The 20,292-nt window shown below is 36.4% G+C and overlaps 1 protein-coding gene and 1 long non-coding RNA gene across 3 annotated transcripts in view; one reads left to right on the top strand and one right to left on the bottom strand.

The window, feature by feature from the left end:
* The window catches only part of sfl (N-deacetylase and N-sulfotransferase sfl), a 148,760-nt gene that overhangs the window by 34,101 nt on the left and 94,367 nt on the right, over positions 1 to 20,292 (top strand). The gene's annotated exons all lie outside the window — the stretch shown is intronic.
* On the bottom strand, positions 15,225 to 16,939 carry LOC149376023 (uncharacterized). The gene is made up of 4 exons (XR_016293078.1): positions 16,732 to 16,939; positions 16,312 to 16,505; positions 15,892 to 16,069; positions 15,225 to 15,674 (listed from the first exon to the last, which is right to left on the bottom strand). It is a non-coding gene; the product is annotated as an uncharacterized LOC149376023 (long non-coding RNA).

The following is a 20,292-nucleotide window of genomic DNA, read 5'->3' on the forward strand; positions in this document are numbered from 1 at the left end:
TGATGAGACTCTACTTCATCTGGTCCAAGAAGATTGTTCTTTTAATCTCGGCCAAGCCGCTGAGTGCTGTTTTTTTGTTCTTTCAGGAAACATTTATTCTTAATCTGAAAAGAGAAACAGAAAAAGTTTTAAAAAAAACCTTGCAAAATCAATGGCTACTATCATGGTTTTAACTAAACTCATTTACAGATTATTCGCTTTAATTGAAATATGTAAAACCATAAGCAGGTATCTATAGTACCGATAAGATCATCCGAATCTTTAGCGCGTTTGGTCGCGAAGGCACACAGGAATTGGTGGCTAGTAATATGCCTCAGTGCGAACATCGTTGAACAGGGCGTTAATACTTATAATTCGCACATACTTGTTCAATTATACATCTATGACCCGATCATTTCCATTACCTGCAGTCACAATAGTTGTAACCGTAACAGATGTGTTCAATACGCATCTTCCGTCGATCGTTTGGCTGCTCCGAAACTGTAGTATATACATGTATATACGGTGGGAGAGAGACAGATATACTAAAAAACGCGAGAATTTGAACGATCAACGGCCGCCGCCGATCGAACGCACCCCTCCCGCCCCTCCACCCGCGACCGCCAACATACTCTGAAGAAACAATTTCGTGCATTATTTATGATATTCGGAGGTACACATACATGCATTTACTTACAATTAGCGATTAGGTGCGAAGATAACTCCAACATAGTATATATATAGCTCCGAGATCGCTCAGGGGTGCGTTCGATTTTCTTCCGTCGATCGTTTGGCTCCTCCATAACTGGGTATATATATATATATGTATGTACGGTGGGAGAGAGATAGGAATACCAAAAAACGCGAGAATTTGAATGATCAACGGCCGCCGCCGATCGAACGCACCCCTCCCGCGACCGCCCACATACGCGTAAGAAGCAATTTCATGCACTATTGAGGTATATTTTGCGCCCGGGTGGACTTACGTTGGCGATTGGGTGCGATAACAACTCCAGGGCACGAAAAACCACCATAGCCTCTCGCCAACTGGCCTACGCTCCGATTTTTTTCGCGACCCACCACTCGCAAGTTACGAGAGCGAGTCTCGATGGGGACGCGGTTATTTCATGCGCGGCTTACAAAAAGTGTACATACCAACTAAAAGTGGAGAGCTGATACCTTATTACCATCCACAAACGGCAATCTTCCGTCGCGGATGACCCAAAGCATCGATTGATTCGTGATTTCGCGCCGTTGGACTCTGGGATGGCTAGTGGCTATACGTCCTCTCGTGGCGAAGGATTTTTTATCACTGAGCCAAATTCGCGAGTCCAACCGCCGACTCGAATTCTATAATAGGGGCGCCTGACTAGTCCCGGATTACAACCGTAGTTGATGTTGAATGGGGGGTAGGGGTTGATTGTATCGGCGGGGAAAGCACCCCCCTTAGAAAGTGGCGCGAAAATTCAAAATTTTTTAGAACTTCACGTTGTTATTATCGATTTGAACGTAAAAAACTAACCATTTACAGATTTGCGTTATAAAAAATTATTTTTACGTTAATTCATAGCACAATTTTTTTTTTTAAATAAAATTCGAGATGCTAGAGGTTATTTTCAATATAGTTGTAACAGTGATAAAAAAAATTTTTTTTAATTATTATTTTTACAATAACCGTAAAAATAAATTTTTATAAAATACAGTTTACTTTGAGATATTTAAACTTAACAGATAGTTTTTAAAAATTCTGAATTTCGCACTTATCTCATGTGGAACCAATTATAATCTTTATATTTAAACACATAATAAGCTTAAAAAAAATAGGAAAGCTTATACAAAACAAAAAAAAAAAATAAATTCGTGATAAAGAAGAATAACTATTTACCCTATTAAGTTTCAAAACTGTCTTTACAAACAAATTACGAAAAATCTCTAAACCTGATAAATTAAATTGTGTTATAAAAAATAATTAATCTGATTTAGTTAATTCATATTTTGGAAAAAATGTTGATTCTTGTCAAATTTTGGTTCTAATTCTGAATGACATTTTCATCATAAAATACAAGCTTTTACAAATTAACCTATCTTAAATTACTTAATTTTCGTGAAATGTCAATGTAATCGCTTTAATCAAAATTAGCAATGATTAGAGGACCACTGCAGCAAATGTGTTAAATGCTGAACAGGTCATTTATTTAAAATTTACGTTGCTTTTAATACAATACTATTGCGACAGAAGACCCAACCACTAAAAAGGTAATCAACATATGTTTTAGTATGATCTAATAGATTTTTCTACCTTCTCTTTGTCTCACCTTTTATACAGTTCCTATTCATTATTTTTTCTTCGATTTATAAAAGCAATTTTTCAATTATGACATAAATCTTACAAAATGAACACCCAGCCTTAAGCAAAAAATTAATAAACGACAAGTGCTCATAAAATACTAATTATATACAACAAATGTTGATCTCATAATGTAAACACTTTAACTGCAGCATAAAACAATCACGTTTTACAGTTTTACTAACCATACAAGTACAGTAACGATTAAGAAGTAAAACGGTGCACTGATAGAAAATTTAACAATAATCCTTTACTTGCACAAATAACCATCGTCATCTACTGCACTCATATTCGTTTAAATAAAAATTGAAAAAAAAAATTTGCGAGTAACTGTACGATATTGCACTTTATCTCACTACTGCATTTAACTATTCAATTAGACGATTAATAACTACGATCCGTTATTTTCACATTCGAAAGAAGGTACCATGAATAATCACTTGTTTTAACATTGTCGTAGACGCAATTGTTTATCTATTAGACCTAGTTTCCTTCATCTTATTCTTAGAAACTTACGATTTCATTTATTTATGCCCAATCTGAGTACCCACCTGCGCTTTGTTGTGTCGATGAGCCGGCACTTCATCATATATTGAGAGGGCGACTTCGTGAACCAGCGTCCCCCACATAGACTGCAACCAAGACTCTGGTGATACATGAAACGAGGACCACTTGACTGGCGGTGTACAATGCTGCGCTTACAACTTGTCAACTTGTATGGATGTTATTACAATAATTATAGCCTTGAAGTGATTCATCTGCATTTTTTAAAATTATAATCATCAGTATTAATAAAAAAATTGTTCAACAACAGAAAACTTAATCCGACTACCAACCTTAAACTTGTTAGGCAACAGTTTCAAAATGCACTGCCCATTCCCACACGCGCCATCTCTGAAGAATCGTATCTGCGTAGCTGCAGTAGAGTAGAACGTAATTTAAATGCTACTACAGTCAAGAATTTAACAATTGTTGTCAGCCACAAATTGAAGTACATCGAGAAGAATGTTAACAATATTTGAGAAAAAGCGCATTTTTACAATGCCCATATTTTAAAACTTGTTAATGTCTAATTACATTATGTTTTTAAGCGTCTTGCTTAGATTATTTAAATTTATAAGTATCTTAACGATATTTCAACATAATTCACAAGATTTCTTGTTTCTTCGAATAACAACAGATGCCAGTGTTGGATTTTCTTCTGTGTAGCATGATATCGGATTGTGTTTAGAGTAATCTTTACGCATTATTAAATAACAAACTATTACTCTAGAAGTACAATTTGAAAGGTTGCAGAGTGAATTTGCCGCTGTAACACTTTTATTTGCGTTCAACCTGCGGAAAAAAAAAAAAATGAGTAAGGAATCTGGAAAAGCAATTTCTTAACAACTTATTCTTTACAAATATTTTGCTAAGTTACCTGTATGCATCTGTTCATTTTTTAAAAAGGCCGGACTGTTGTAAGGTATTGTGTTTCTGAGATGTTGTGGCTGCAATTTCAATTCCTCTCTTGCTTTGAGCAGAAGTTGTGTAACTTGGAGGCTCTTACGCTAGTAACTGTCCCAACCAAGTACCGGTTTCTTCTAAACTGAAACAAATTCGCATCTTTCTGTACTTCTAATTACATCAGACTTGTATTTCAAGCGCAAAAATTATAATTTTGTTTATATTACCATTTACTTTTGAAATATTCCAGCTATTCAAGATAACCGAACTTGCACGACTGCAGGAAAAGAAAAAATATATTAGTGACGTACTTAGATAATGCGAGATGTAAATGGTATGTAATTTTATTCAAGGTAATCAAATAAATGGTACAGTTGACTCACGTATGCCTCAAAAATTAAATAAAATCCTGGCCTGGAGGGTATCCCAACAAAAATCGAGCTATTCGGCCTGACACGCTGATGAGACTCTACTTCATCTGGTCCAAGAAGATTGTTCTTTTAATCTCGGCCAAGCCGCTGAGTGCTGTTTTTTTGTTCTTTCAGGAAACATTTATTCTTAATCTGAAAAGAGAAACAGAAAAAGTTTTAAAAAAAACCTTGCAAAATCAATGGCTACTATCATGGTTTTAACTAAACTCATTTACAGATTATTCGCTTTAATTGAAATATGTAAAACCATAAGCAGGTATCTATAGTACCGATAAGATCATCCGAATCTTTAGCGCGTTTGGTCGCGAAGGCACACAGGAATTGGTGGCTAGTAATATGCCTCAGTGCGAACATCGTTGAACAGGGCGTTAATACTTATAATTCGCACATACTTGTTCAATTATACATCTATGACCCGATCATTTCCATTACCTGCAGTCACAATAGTTGTAACCGTAACAGATGTGTTCAATACGCATCTTCCGTCGATCGTTTGGCTGCTCCGAAACTGTAGTATATACATGTATATACGGTGGGAGAGAGACAGATATACTAAAAAACGCGAGAATTTGAACGATCAACGGCCGCCGCCGATCGAACGCACCCCTCCCGCCCCTCCACCCGCGACCGCCAACATACTCTGAAGAAACAATTTCGTGCATTATTTATGATATTCGGAGGTACACATACATGCATTTACTTACAATTAGCGATTAGGTGCGAAGATAACTCCAACATAGTATATATATAGCTCCGAGATCGCTCAGGGGTGCGTTCGATTTTCTTCCGTCGATCGTTTGGCTCCTCCATAACTGGGTATATATATATATATGTATGTACGGTGGGAGAGAGATAGGAATACCAAAAAACGCGAGAATTTGAATGATCAACGGCCGCCGCCGATCGAACGCACCCCTCCCGCGACCGCCCACATACGCGTAAGAAGCAATTTCATGCACTATTGAGGTATATTTTGCGCCCGGGTGGACTTACGTTGGCGATTGGGTGCGATAACAACTCCAGGGCACGAAAAACCACCATAGCCTCTCGCCAACTGGCCTACGCTCCGATTTTTTTCGCGACCCACCACTCGCAAGTTACGAGAGCGAGTCTCGATGGGGACGCGGTTATTTCATGCGCGGCTTACAAAAAGTGTACATACCAACTAAAAGTGGAGAGCTGATACCTTATTACCATCCACAAACGGCAATCTTCCGTCGCGGATGACCCAAAGCATCGATTGATTCGTGATTTCGCGCCGTTGGACTCTGGGATGGCTAGTGGCTATACGTCCTCTCGTGGCGAAGGATTTTTTATCACTGAGCCAAATTCGCGAGTCCAACCGCCGACTCAAATTCTATAATAGGGGCGCCTGACTAGTCCCGGATTACAACCGTAGTTGATGTTGAATGGGGGGTAGGGGTTGATTGTATCGGCGGGGAAAGCACCCCCCTTAGAAAGTGGCGCGAAAATTCAAAATTTTTTAGAACTTCACGTTGTTATTATCGATTTGAACGTAAAAAACTAACCATTTACAGATTTGCGTTATAAAAAATTATTTTTACGTTAATTCATAGCACAATTTTTTTTTTTAAATAAAATTCGAGATGCTAGAGGTTATTTTCAATATAGTTGTAACAGTGATAAAAAAAATTTTTTTTAATTATTATTTTTACAATAACCGTAAAAATAAATTTTTATAAAATACAGTTTACTTTGAGATATTTAAACTTAACAGATAGTTTTTAAAAATTCTGAATTTCGCACTTATCTCATGTGGAACCAATTATAATCTTTATATTTAAACACATAATAAGCTTAAAAAAAATAGGAAAGCTTATACAAAACAAAAAAAAATAATAAATTCGTGATAAAGAAGAATAACTATTTACCCTATTAAGTTTCAAAACTGTCTTTACAAACAAATTACGAAAAATCTCTAAACCTGATAAATTAAATTGTGTTATAAAAAATAATTAATCTGATTTAGTTAATTCATATTTTGGAAAAAATGTTGATTCTTGTCAAATTTTGGTTCTAATTCTGAATGACATTTTCATCATAAAATACAAGCTTTTACAAATTAACCTATCTTAAATTACTTAATTTTCGTGAAATGTCAATGTAATCGCTTTAATCAAAATTAGCAATGATTAGAGGACCACTGCAGCAAATGTGTTAAATGCTGAACAGGTCATTTATTTAAAATTTACGTTGCTTTTAATACAATACTATTGCGACAGAAGACCCAACCACTAAAAAGGTAATCAACATATGTTTTAGTATGATCTAATAGATTTTTCTACCTTCTCTTTGTCTCACCTTTTATACAGTTCCTATTCATTATTTTTTCTTCGATTTATAAAAGCAATTTTTCAATTATGACATAAATCTTACAAAATGAACACCCAGCCTTAAGCAAAAAATTAATAAACGACAAGTGCTCATAAAATACTAATTATATACAACAAATGTTGATCTCATAATGTAAACACTTTAACTGCAGCATAAAACAATCACGTTTTACAGTTTTACTAACCATACAAGTACAGTAACGATTAAGAAGTAAAACGGTGCACTGATAGAAAATTTAACAATAATCCTTTACTTGCACAAATAACCATCGTCATCTACTGCACTCATATTCGTTTAAATAAAAATTGAAAAAAAAAATTTGCGAGTAACTGTACGATATTGCACTTTATCTCACTACTGCATTTAACTATTCAATTAGACGATTAATAACTACGATCCGTTATTTTCACATTCGAAAGAAGGTACCATGAATAATCACTTGTTTTAACATTGTCGTAGACGCAATTGTTTATCTATTAGACCTAGTTTCCTTCATCTTATTCTTAGAAACTTACGATTTCATTTATTTATGCCCAATCTGAGTACCCACCTGCGCTTTGTTGTGTCGATGAGCCGGCACTTCATCATATATTGAGAGGGCGACTTCGTGAACCAGCGTCCCCCACATAGACTGCAACCAAGACTCTGGTGATACATGAAACGAGGACCACTTGACTGGCGGTGTACAATGCTGCGCTTACAACTTGTCAACTTGTATGGATGTTATTACAATAATTATAGCCTTGAAGTGATTCATCTGCATTTTTTAAAATTATAATCATCAGTATTAATAAAAAAATTGTTCAACAACAGAAAACTTAATCCGACTACCAACCTTAAACTTGTTAGGCAACAGTTTCAAAATGCACTGCCCATTCCCACACGCGCCATCTCTGAAGAATCGTATCTGCGTAGCTGCAGTAGAGTAGAACGTAATTTAAATGCTACTACAGTCAAGAATTTAACAATTGTTGTCAGCCACAAATTGAAGTACATCGAGAAGAATGTTAACAATATTTGAGAAAAAGCGCATTTTTACAATGCCCATATTTTAAAACTTGTTAATGTCTAATTACATTATGTTTTTAAGCGTCTTGCTTAGATTATTTAAATTTATAAGTATCTTAACGATATTTCAACATAATTCACAAGATTTCTTGTTTCTTCGAATAACAACAGATGCCAGTGTTGGATTTTCTTCTGTGTAGCATGATATCGGATTGTGTTTAGAGTAATCTTTACGCATTATTAAATAACAAACTATTACTCTAGAAGTACAATTTGAAAGGTTGCAGAGTGAATTTGCCGCTGTAACACTTTTATTTGCGTTCAACCTGCGGAAAAAAAAAAAAATGAGTAAGGAATCTGGAAAAGCAATTTCTTAACAACTTATTCTTTACAAATATTTTGCTAAGTTACCTGTATGCATCTGTTCATTTTTTAAAAAGGCCGGACTGTTGTAAGGTATTGTGTTTCTGAGATGTTGTGGCTGCAATTTCAATTCCTCTCTTGCTTTGAGCAGAAGTTGTGTAACTTGGAGGCTCTTACGCTAGTAACTGTCCCAACCAAGTACCGGTTTCTTCTAAACTGAAACAAATTCGCATCTTTCTGTACTTCTAATTACATCAGACTTGTATTTCAAGCGCAAAAATTATAATTTTGTTTATATTACCATTTACTTTTGAAATATTCCAGCTATTCAAGATAACCGAACTTGCACGACTGCAGGAAAAGAAAAAATATATTAGTGACGTACTTAGATAATGCGAGATGTAAATGGTATGTAATTTTATTCAAGGTAATCAAATAAATGGTACAGTTGACTCACGTATGCCTCAAAAATTAAATAAAATCCTGGCCTGGAGGGTATCCCAACAAAAATCGAGCTATTCGGCCTGACACGCTGATGAGACTCTACTTCATCTGGTCCAAGAAGATTGTTCTTTTAATCTCGGCCAAGCCGCTGAGTGCTGTTTTTTTGTTCTTTCAGGAAACATTTATTCTTAATCTGAAAAGAGAAACAGAAAAAGTTTTAAAAAAAACCTTGCAAAATCAATGGCTACTATCATGGTTTTAACTAAACTCATTTACAGATTATTCGCTTTAATTGAAATATGTAAAACCATAAGCAGGTATCTATAGTACCGATAAGATCATCCGAATCTTTAGCGCGTTTGGTCGCGAAGGCACACAGGAATTGGTGGCTAGTAATATGCCTCAGTGCGAACATCGTTGAACAGGGCGTTAATACTTATAATTCGCACATACTTGTTCAATTATACATCTATGACCCGATCATTTCCATTACCTGCAGTCACAATAGTTGTAACCGTAACAGATGTGTTCAATACGCATCTTCCGTCGATCGTTTGGCTGCTCCGAAACTGTAGTATATACATGTATATACGGTGGGAGAGAGACAGATATACTAAAAAACGCGAGAATTTGAACGATCAACGGCCGCCGCCGATCGAACGCACCCCTCCCGCCCCTCCACCCGCGACCGCCAACATACTCTGAAGAAACAATTTCGTGCATTATTTATGATATTCGGAGGTACACATACATGCATTTACTTACAATTAGCGATTAGGTGCGAAGATAACTCCAACATAGTATATATATAGCTCCGAGATCGCTCAGGGGTGCGTTCGATTTTCTTCCGTCGATCGTTTGGCTCCTCCATAACTGGGTATATATATATATATGTATGTACGGTGGGAGAGAGATAGGAATACCAAAAAACGCGAGAATTTGAATGATCAACGGCCGCCGCCGATCGAACGCACCCCTCCCGCGACCGCCCACATACGCGTAAGAAGCAATTTCATGCACTATTGAGGTATATTTTGCGCCCGGGTGGACTTACGTTGGCGATTGGGTGCGATAACAACTCCAGGGCACGAAAAACCACCATAGCCTCTCGCCAACTGGCCTACGCTCCGATTTTTTTCGCGACCCACCACTCGCAAGTTACGAGAGCGAGTCTCGATGGGGACGCGGTTATTTCATGCGCGGCTTACAAAAAGTGTACATACCAACTAAAAGTGGAGAGCTGATACCTTATTACCATCCACAAACGGCAATCTTCCGTCGCGGATGACCCAAAGCATCGATTGATTCGTGATTTCGCGCCGTTGGACTCTGGGATGGCTAGTGGCTATACGTCCTCTCGTGGCGAAGGATTTTTTATCACTGAGCCAAATTCGCGAGTCCAACCGCCGACTCGAATTCTATAATAGGGGCGCCTGACTAGTCCCGGATTATGACCGTAGTTGATGTTGAATGGGGGGTAGGGGTTGATTGTATCGGCGGGGAAAGCACCCCCGTTAGAAAGTGGCGCGAAAATTTAAACTTTTTTAGAACTTCACGTTATTATTATCGATTTGAACGTAAAAAACTAACCATTTACAGATTTGCGTTATAAAAAATTATTTTTACGTTAATTCATAGCACAATTTTTTTTTTAAATAAAATTCGAGATGCTAGAGGTTATTTTCAATATAGTTGTAACAGTGATAAAAAAAATTTTTTTTAATTATTATTTTTACAATAACCGTAAAAATAAATTTTTATAAAATACAGTTTACTTTGAGATATTTAAACTTAACAGATAGTTTTTAAAAATTCTGAATTTCGCACTTATCTCATGTGGAACCAATTATAATCTTTATATTTAAACACATAATAAGCTTAAAAAAAATAGGAAAGCTTATACAAAACAAAAAAAAATAATAAATTCGTGATAAAGAAGAATAACTATTTACCCTATTAAGTTTCAAAACTGTCTTTACAAACAAATTACGAAAAATCTCTAAACCTGATAAATTAAATTGTGTTATAAAAAATAATTAATCTGATTTAGTTAATTCATATTTTGGAAAAAATGTTGATTCTTGTCAAATTTTGGTTCTAATTCTGAATGACATTTTCATCATAAAATACAAGCTTTTACAAATTAACCTATCTTAAATTACTTAATTTTCGTGAAATGTCAATGTAATCGCTTTAATCAAAATTAGCAATGATTAGAGGACCACTGCAGCAAATGTGTTAAATGCTGAACAGGTCATTTATTTAAAATTTACGTTGCTTTTAATACAATACTATTGCGACAGAAGACCCAACCACTAAAAAGGTAATCAACATATGTTTTAGTATGATCTAATAGATTTTTCTACCTTCTCTTTGTCTCACCTTTTATACAGTTCCTATTCATTATTTTTTCTTCGATTTATAAAAGCAATTTTTCAATTATGACATAAATCTTACAAAATGAACACCCAGCCTTAAGCAAAAAATTAATAAACGACAAGTGCTCATAAAATACTAATTATATACAACAAATGTTGATCTCATAATGTAAACACTTTAACTGCAGCATAAAACAATCACGTTTTACAGTTTTACTAACCATACAAGTACAGTAACGATTAAGAAGTAAAACGGTGCACTGATAGAAAATTTAACAATAATCCTTTACTTGCACAAATAACCATCGTCATCTACTGCACTCATATTCGTTTAAATAAAAATTGAAAAAAAAAATTTGCGAGTAACTGTACGATATTGCACTTTATCTCACTACTGCATTTAACTATTCAATTAGACGATTAATAACTACGATCCGTTATTTTCACATTCGAAAGAAGGTACCATGAATAATCACTTGTTTTAACATTGTCGTAGACGCAATTGTTTATCTATTAGACCTAGTTTCCTTCATCTTACTCTTAGAAACTTACGATTTCATTTATTTATGCCCAATCTGAGTACCCACCTGCGCTTTGTTGTGTCGATGAGCCGGCACTTCATCATATATTGAGAGGGCGACTTCGTGAACCAGCGTCCCCCACATAGACTGCAACCAAGACTCTGGTGATACATGAAACGAGGACCACTTGACTGGCGGTGTACAATGCTGCGCTTACAACTTGTCAACTTGTATGGATGTTATTACAATAATTATAGCCTTGAAGTGATTCATCTGCATTTTTTAAAATTATAATCATCAGTATTAATAAAAAAATTGTTCAACAACAGAAAACTTAATCCGACTACCAACCTTAAACTTGTTAGGCAACAGTTTCAAAATGCACTGCCCATTCCCACACGCGCCATCTCTGAAGAATCGTATCTGCGTAGCTGCAGTAGAGTAGAACGTAATTTAAATGCTACTACAGTCAAGAATTTAACAATTGTTGTCAGCCACAAATTGAAGTACATCGAGAAGAATGTTAACAATATTTGAGAAAAAGCGCATTTTTACAATGCCCATATTTTAAAACTTGTTAATGTCTAATTACATTATGTTTTTAAGCGCCTTGCTTAGATTATTTAAATTTATAAGTATCTTAACGATATTTCAACATAATTCACAAGATTTCTTGTTTCTTCGAATAACAACAGATGCCAGTGTTGGATTTTCTTCTGTGTAGCATGATATCGGATTGTGTTTAGAGTAATCTTTACGCATTATTAAATAACAAACTATTACTCTAGAAGTACAATTTGAAAGGTTGCAGAGTGAATTTGCCGCTGTAACACTTTTATTTGCGTTCAACCTGCGGAAAAAAAAAAAAATGAGTAAGGAATCTGGAAAAGCAATTTCTTAACAACTTATTCTTTACAAATATTTTGCTAAGTTACCTGTATGCATCTGTTCATTTTTTAAAAAGGCCGGACTGTTGTAAGGTATTGTGTTTCTGAGATGTTGTGGCTGCAATTTCAATTCCTCTCTTGCTTTGAGCAGAAGTTGTGTAACTTGGAGGCTCTTACGCTAGTAACTGTCCCAACCAAGTACCGGTTTCTTATAAACTGAAACAAATTCGCATCTTTCTGTACTTCTAATTACATCAGACTTGTATTTCAAGCGCAAAAATTATAATTTTGTTTATATTACCATTTACTTTTGAAATATTCCAGCTATTCAAGATAACCGAACTTGCACGACTGCAGGAAAAGAAAAAATATATTAGTGACGTACTTAGATAATGCGAGATGTAAATGGTATGTAATTTTATTCAAGGTAATCAAATAAATGGTACAGTTGACTCACGTATGCCTCAAAAATTAAATAAAATCCTGGCCTGGAGGGTATCCCAACAAAAATCGAGCTATTCGGCCTGACACGCTGATGAGACTCTACTTCATCTGGTCCAAGAAGATTGTTCTTTTAATCTCGGCCAAGCCGCTGAGTGCTGTTTTTTTGTTCTTTCAGGAAACATTTATTCTTAATCTGAAAAGAGAAACAGAAAAAGTTTTAAAAAAAACCTTGCAAAATCAATGGCTACTATCATGGTTTTAACTAAACTCATTTACAGATTATTCGCTTTAATTGAAATATGTAAAACCATAAGCAGGTATCTATAGTACCGATAAGATCATCCGAATCTTTAGCGCGTTTGGTCGCGAAGGCACACAGGAATTGGTGGCTAGTAATATGCCTCAGTGCGAACATCGTTGAACAGGGCGTTAATACTTATAATTCGCACATACTTGTTCAATTATACATCTATGACCCGATCATTTCCATTACCTGCAGTCACAATAGTTGTAACCGTAACAGATGTGTTCAATACGCATCTTCCGTCGATCGTTTGGCTGCTCCGAAACTGTAGTATATACATGTATATACGGTGGGAGAGAGACAGATATACTAAAAAACGCGAGAATTTGAACGATCAACGGCCGCCGCCGATCGAACGCACCCCTCCCGCCCCTCCACCCGCGACCGCCAACATACTCTGAAGAAACAATTTCGTGCATTATTTATGATATTCGGAGGTACACATACATGCATTTACTTACAATTAGCGATTAGGTGCGAAGATAACTCCAACATAGTATATATATAGCTCCGAGATCGCTCAGGGGTGCGTTCGATTTTCTTCCGTCGATCGTTTGGCTCCTCCATAACTGGGTATATATATATATATGTATGTACGGTGGGAGAGAGATAGGAATACCAAAAAACGCGAGAATTTGAATGATCAACGGCCGCCGCCGATCGAACGCACCCCTCCCGCGACCGCCCACATACGCGTAAGAAGCAATTTCATGCACTATTGAGGTATATTTTGCGCCCGGGTGGACTTACGTTGGCGATTGGGTGCGATAACAACTCCAGGGCACGAAAAACCACCATAGCCTCTCGCCAACTGGCCTACGCTCCGATTTTTTTCGCGACCCACCACTCGCAAGTTACGAGAGCGAGTCTCGATGGGGACGCGGTTATTTCATGCGCGGCTTACAAAAAGTGTACATACCAACTAAAAGTGGAGAGCTGATACCTTATTACCATCCACAAACGGCAATCTTCCGTCGCGGATGACCCAAAGCATCGATTGATTCGTGATTTCGCGCCGTTGGACTCTGGGATGGCTAGTGGCTATACGTCCTCTCGTGGCGAAGGATTTTTTATCACTGAGCCAAATTCGCGAGTCCAACCGCCGACTCAAATTCTATAATAGGGGCGCCTGACTAGTCCCGGATTACAACCGTAGTTGATGTTGAATGGGGGGTAGGGGTTGATTGTATCGGCGGGGAAAGCACCCCCCTTAGAAAGTGGCGCGAAAATTCAAAATTTTTTAGAACTTCACGTTGTTATTATCGATTTGAACGTAAAAAACTAACCATTTACAGATTTGCGTTATAAAAAATTATTTTTACGTTAATTCATAGCACAATTTTTTTTTTTAAATAAAATTTGAGACGCGATACAATTTTTTACGTCTTCATGTTTTTACGCCAACATTGCAATAATAACTATTACACATGTAATAGAATATTATTTATGCAAAACTATTTTTTATATGTTTATCTCGAAATATTTTGATAGAAGGGATACTTTTGACAAATTAAGAATAAAAAAAATGTATTTTTACTATGCCACTTTAAAACCGTTTGGTGGCGATTACTATACCTATGTCTATGAATAACAGACCTTTTGTTTAATTTATTTTTAAACCTTGAAAGTTCTGTTAACAATCAAATTTTTCAAAATTTTGTTTTGATTCTCAAATTTCGATGCTTCTTTGATGTATTATTAATTTTACATCTTTTACTGTACTCTTTTCGTTGTAGGCGTGAAATACGAAGATACAGATTTTAGATTGATTAATGTCAAAAAAAAATTTCTACTTCTTAACTCCATTACGATCATTTCCTAATAGTTCTTACTTGGGTCTCGCAGGAGATGCGATTGTATTCTACTTGATTTACTTATTACATAAAATAGGCAACAAGTGCCTTTACAATTGAAATTATGTCAATTACTTTTACACGTCTACATGTACATACATTTTTATCCGCTGTACTAGTATAAATTTAAGATCTCATATCTCTGTTGTTGTACCAGAATAAAAATTAGTTATTTTCTCTATTCAAAGTCCAGATTATTTATGTATAAAAATTATGCATTACTGGCAAACTTTAATTATATCGCAAATATAAGTGCATACATATTCTTAACTACCTACATTCAAGCAGTTAACAACTCCTACTGAAAAACCATAGCTCTTGAGTAACGTTGTATACACCTACTTAAAATTAGAGAACTAGTTAAATACTGCTGTATTTTTCAAGTTTTTATATCGGATTTATACAAATTGAAACAGTAGGCTATTAATGTATTGTTTTTACATTTGAACAAGATTACTGCGTTTTGTGTTTTTTCTTTTTTACTTTCCACTACTACTTTCCCATATCTACGTACTCCTTCTTTCATGTCCATTCACAGTACCTACCTACATTTTGTAATGTTGATCAGCCAGCACTTGTCATACACTGACAGTGTGATTGTCTACATCGCTTGCAGCCATTTGTATTGCCCTTAATCAGTCGCGACATAGCTTAAGTCAGCTCAGAACAGATCATTGTAGTTAAATTTAAATATTTCGTGGGATCCTAGATCCGGCATGAACGGCTGTGTAAAGTAATTTTATCATAACTGAAGAACAAGGTGTATTTCAGCTTTCCCTTGGTAGTTACAATCTGCATTTCTTCACTCAATGATGAAGTCTTCTTTGCGTCCTATATCCAGTTTTGTCTGAGTATCTTATTTCCAAGATATTTGATACCACCATTTGCACACATATCTCGAAACCAGCCTGAAACTATTTTAATAATGAGCTTGTTTTGTTTGAAATACTTTTTTTATCAAAATTTGTATTCTGTAGATAAAGTAGTTTTTGTTACTTGCAGCATGTTAAACAATAATTTTTAAGACGTATATCAAATACAAATGAAGGGCACAGTGTAACTTTAGCCACGTGCACGAATCTTAATGTGACTTGAAATTTGAAACAGTAATGAAAAAATTCCTAAACTTACATGGTTTTTTGCTTGAATGCCATTTAAATGTAAATAGACTTTTTGTATTCGTAAGTGTGTAAGACTTGCTTTCTCAAACTACCAACGACTAAAGATCTTATTTTTCTTCAAAGCAGTAGATAGGTCAGCACTTCTTCTTTATTATCCTTAAAACTCGTAATTAAGTCTTCTTTATATCCTGAAAAATATTGAGTTTGTTTGTAATTGATAAATTTAATGATTCATTACTTCAAATGCATCTTATCTCAAACAAAAAAAAACAATTGAAAAAAAAACGTTTTAATGTGGTGTATGTGACATGATGCGACAGAAAATTCAAACAACAGTTGAAGTTTAAAAAAAAAAATTTTCAATCATACGTACCACGATTTACATGAACTCAGATTGGTTATAACGTATGTTACAATGAGAAACATTTACCTGTCTATATACTTTAGCATTTGAAAGTTTGTTCTTTCGTAGGGCTCTTGTCTTCCAGGCTTGGAGTTCACAATCTCTCAACTTCTCCTTGACATCTTAAACAGTTTGAATCGGCAAGCATCCGTAGCCTTTAGTTTCTCTAGTTGTGTTTATCTTGTTAATTGAGTCCAGGACCATCAATTTTTTTAATTTACCTGTGGATAGGTTATTGTTGTCATTAGCCAGAAGCATTTGTTTTTGGCAAAATCTGACATTAAGCAATAGTTGTGACACTAATATCTACCAAGTTATTTGTTTTGATAAGTATATTTGAAATTAGAAAACAAGCTACTTATTAGGCATGTATAAACAAAAAAAGATCAAATATAAAAGATTTTTAGTAAAAATTAAGCACTTAAGATGGATATAGACAAAATGTACCTGCTGTATGCTGTGTCAACTTCTATCCGACATGTTTTGGCCTCTGGGACTGTCCACTGTAGTCTGGGAAGTGTGCCTTTTCTTTCCAAGTCTTTTTCATCAGACACAAAATTTGATGTATTAATTCCTGATTTTTGGCCTGTCACATTCTCACACAATGCCCAATTCAATCGCTATCTCTTCATAAGTAGGTGGATGTTCAGTTTTAAACCTGGTTGCCTGGCTGGTTCTCCCTTTCCTGTAAAGTTATGAAACTCAGGTTAGGTTGCACCCATGATTTTGGATTTGCATATATATATGGCTGTATGCGGATTGCAGATTTCTGCATTCTGCATAAGTATTTGCAGTAAGCAGACAAGGGTAGTGGTGGTCTGGTCTGACAGCTATTTCCTTAATTTTGTTTGTTGAAGTTTGCATACAAAATAAGTGTTAAAATGTAAACTCCGAACAGATTCAACTGTGCGATATGTATGGGAGTCTGCAAGTACTGCAGGTTAGTGTGTTTTTTGCATGTACGTATCTACCTACAAGTTACACAATGGCGTGATTATAACCCCAATTTGCATTGTACAAGATTTTGATGGGCAACAGTCATTGAAAATATTGAAATCATTGCTGGTGTACCGAAGCCAAAGTCGTGATGGACCAACAGGGACACACTCTGATCCGAGGAGAAAACATTTTTTGGTATGTCGACTAAGTATAAGTAATGTTGTTGAGGTGTAAGTAGCCATAGAGTTGAAAGAGTACATGAGAGTGACGAGCATGATCAGGTATATATATATAGATATATGTTTGTTTTTTATTGAGCCAGAGAGAGTTACGAAACATTGAAAGCTGGATTCTGGGAGTGATATATGTGTGATAGGTAATGTGATTCTATTTTGTTAAGTAGGTACTCTCAGTGGAACTTTGGTTTGTCCAAAACCCTATTATGGAACAGTACCTCACGCCGTAGTTCCGCAGTAGAGCGTAAAACCCTTATGATTTCAGGTGAATGAGCTAGGGGGTGCATAGATAACGGCCAACGTAATTAATTTATGAAGTAAGTATACATAGGTATACTTACCACGTCGAGGATAGTTTTTGACCGAGTACCGATGCACACCTAATCGTGCTCAAGGGGGGGGGATCGAGTTACTTAGTTGATGCTTAAATGAAACTAAATAACATTCAAACCAATAAATCAGGTGCGTTCTATACGCCTCTACTATATCCATATAGATATCGTATAACAACGAAAGCGACCGAACAATCAATGAATGTATTGCAAATATCTACCGTAAGAAGTAGTGCGTATAGGTTAGTCGCACCGACTTGATGAGCAATTTTGCAATTTTGTTCTCTTCAAAACTCATCGAGAGCCCCAAGGGGCAGGAGGAGGAGTACCCAAATGAGCCTTGAGTCGGAATATGTTGGTAGGGGATGGATGATGATAATGGAGCACCCATACACATACCGCAACGGGTTAATATGTGTAGTGAGAGCGCATACCTACTTAATTTTCGAACGCTTTTTTTTCCAAGTTTATCAAAAACTTTGGTAATTCGCGATGCCCAAACTCGGCAAAATTATGCCGTTGCAGCGTTCAAAACGGAAACAATGAATATACCTTATATACTCACCTATACATATATACATACGCGCACCGCTTTCCCTCTGCTTTTCCGGCTTCCTCCTCCTCTCCCGCGTTGTTATTATATCGTTACGTGGATTCGTTGGGATAACAATAGGCGTGCCCACGGTATCGTGAATTCTGCGTAACAAAAATACACCTGCTGGTGCTAACCAGAGAGAGGGGGGGGAACGGATGAAGGGTCGAAACACTCGAAACTCACTTAATTAAAACTGCATCGATTCGCGAGAGCAGGAGTTGTTGGTGAGTTACCTATTTACTTGTGCATATCAAAACCATGCCTGTAGATTCGCGCAAGGAGAGTTTGAACGAAACAATTGCTTGTACCAATGTATATGTATCGTGTACATGTTGTGTGTATGTATATACACGTTAAGCCGAATTTGCCGAGAAATCGCGTTTTTTTTTTAAACAATCACCATACTTACGATGGTTATAGAGAAGGGCTAAAAAAAAATTCCGCGAAAAACTCGACCCATCATTTGCCTAGCAGGTGAACTTTCTAACCCCACATATTGATAACCACATATTAAAGTTTTCAATTTTTCGCAATGCATATACTTCTTTACGAATAAAAATGCTTACGTATCATCTTGCGCGTCACTCTTCGCTTCCGCGTGCAAGTTAAACGTATACCTATATAACTTGCGATTGATTATCCTGCGCTTACACACACACACATACATGTTTATGTATGTATTTATACGTGTGATGTGTTTGCAGGTTCGCACACCGTGTAAATAAATTATCGACTGCACCGCACTGCCGCGCAATTGTAGGTATAGTCTTTTTTCTTCACACTCTCTCTCTCTGTTGTACATAGTTACAGTTATATGCATGTGTATCAAATATGTGGGTGTGTGTGTGTGTGGGTGCAATTGCGTATAGCATCGGTAAGTCTTGGGTAAATTATTTCGCTTACCGAACTGGAAAAACGCACGTGAGGTTTGTTATGCAAATTGTCAGTGGGGCTGGCTCTGTATAGGCATGTGCGTGTACGTCTGCACACACACATATATATATATACTCGTACACCACAGCGTCGTACGTGTAGCTGCTGCCGCTGGGACACTGTAAATTGTTAGTCCGCACTGATTACCCGTATTGTTTGTACTTTGTAGGTACACATGTGTTATTTATTTAATGCGCGTCGAGGTAACACCGAGAAATTATTGCGTTAAAAACATGAAAAAAAATAAATGAATAAGTGGCCATTGACTCAATATAATATCCACAATGTGTGTAAGTATATTATTTTCCACGAGACATTAGGTGCACAAATGAGTTGTTACATAATAGAAATTGTTTTTTTTTTTTGTTTTTTTTTTTGTTTTTTTTTTTCAACGTGCCACTTGTAAATTCGTGTAAATCCACACGATTGATTTGCGATTCCCCATTTTGGTGGTAAATTCGAAAGCTCGTGGAGTCGAACGTACAATTACGCACCCACGCGAAGAATCAGTCACTGCTCGGCCATGCGATATACATCATAATATATATATACGTACTGCACATTCCATCGGTATACGTATTGATTGTAGTGCACGCGGATGGATGTACGTGTGTGTGTGTGTGTGTATTTGATATGCATTAATTTCTAACTACACGTCGGGCCGAGACTGTCGCGCGTCGGAGATAATCCAGCCCACAGCCGATTAAAATCCACTCCCTTCCGCGGCTCGTGTTCAAATTTATCCAACCATCATCGGCCCGCACTTTTCACTCTCCCTGTATACCTATAAGTACATGCACATAAGACACTTTTGCATTATTATTGGGGAAAAAAAAAAAAGGTTATACCCCCAACGAGTGGCTCGTAAAAGCACCGCATACTCCTCCTCCACTATTTCCCTGTAACCTATCCACCGGATAATTATTGCACGCAATCCGTCCCCTCGGCTCGAGCGAGCGATCGTTCAAATTGT

This window comes from Copidosoma floridanum, unplaced genomic scaffold (genome assembly GCF_036245765.1).
Source record: "Copidosoma floridanum isolate Cflo_tuat_1 unplaced genomic scaffold, Cflo_Japanese_pri ptg000001l, whole genome shotgun sequence".
Classification (NCBI taxonomy): Eukaryota; Metazoa; Arthropoda; class Insecta; order Hymenoptera; family Encyrtidae; genus Copidosoma; species Copidosoma floridanum.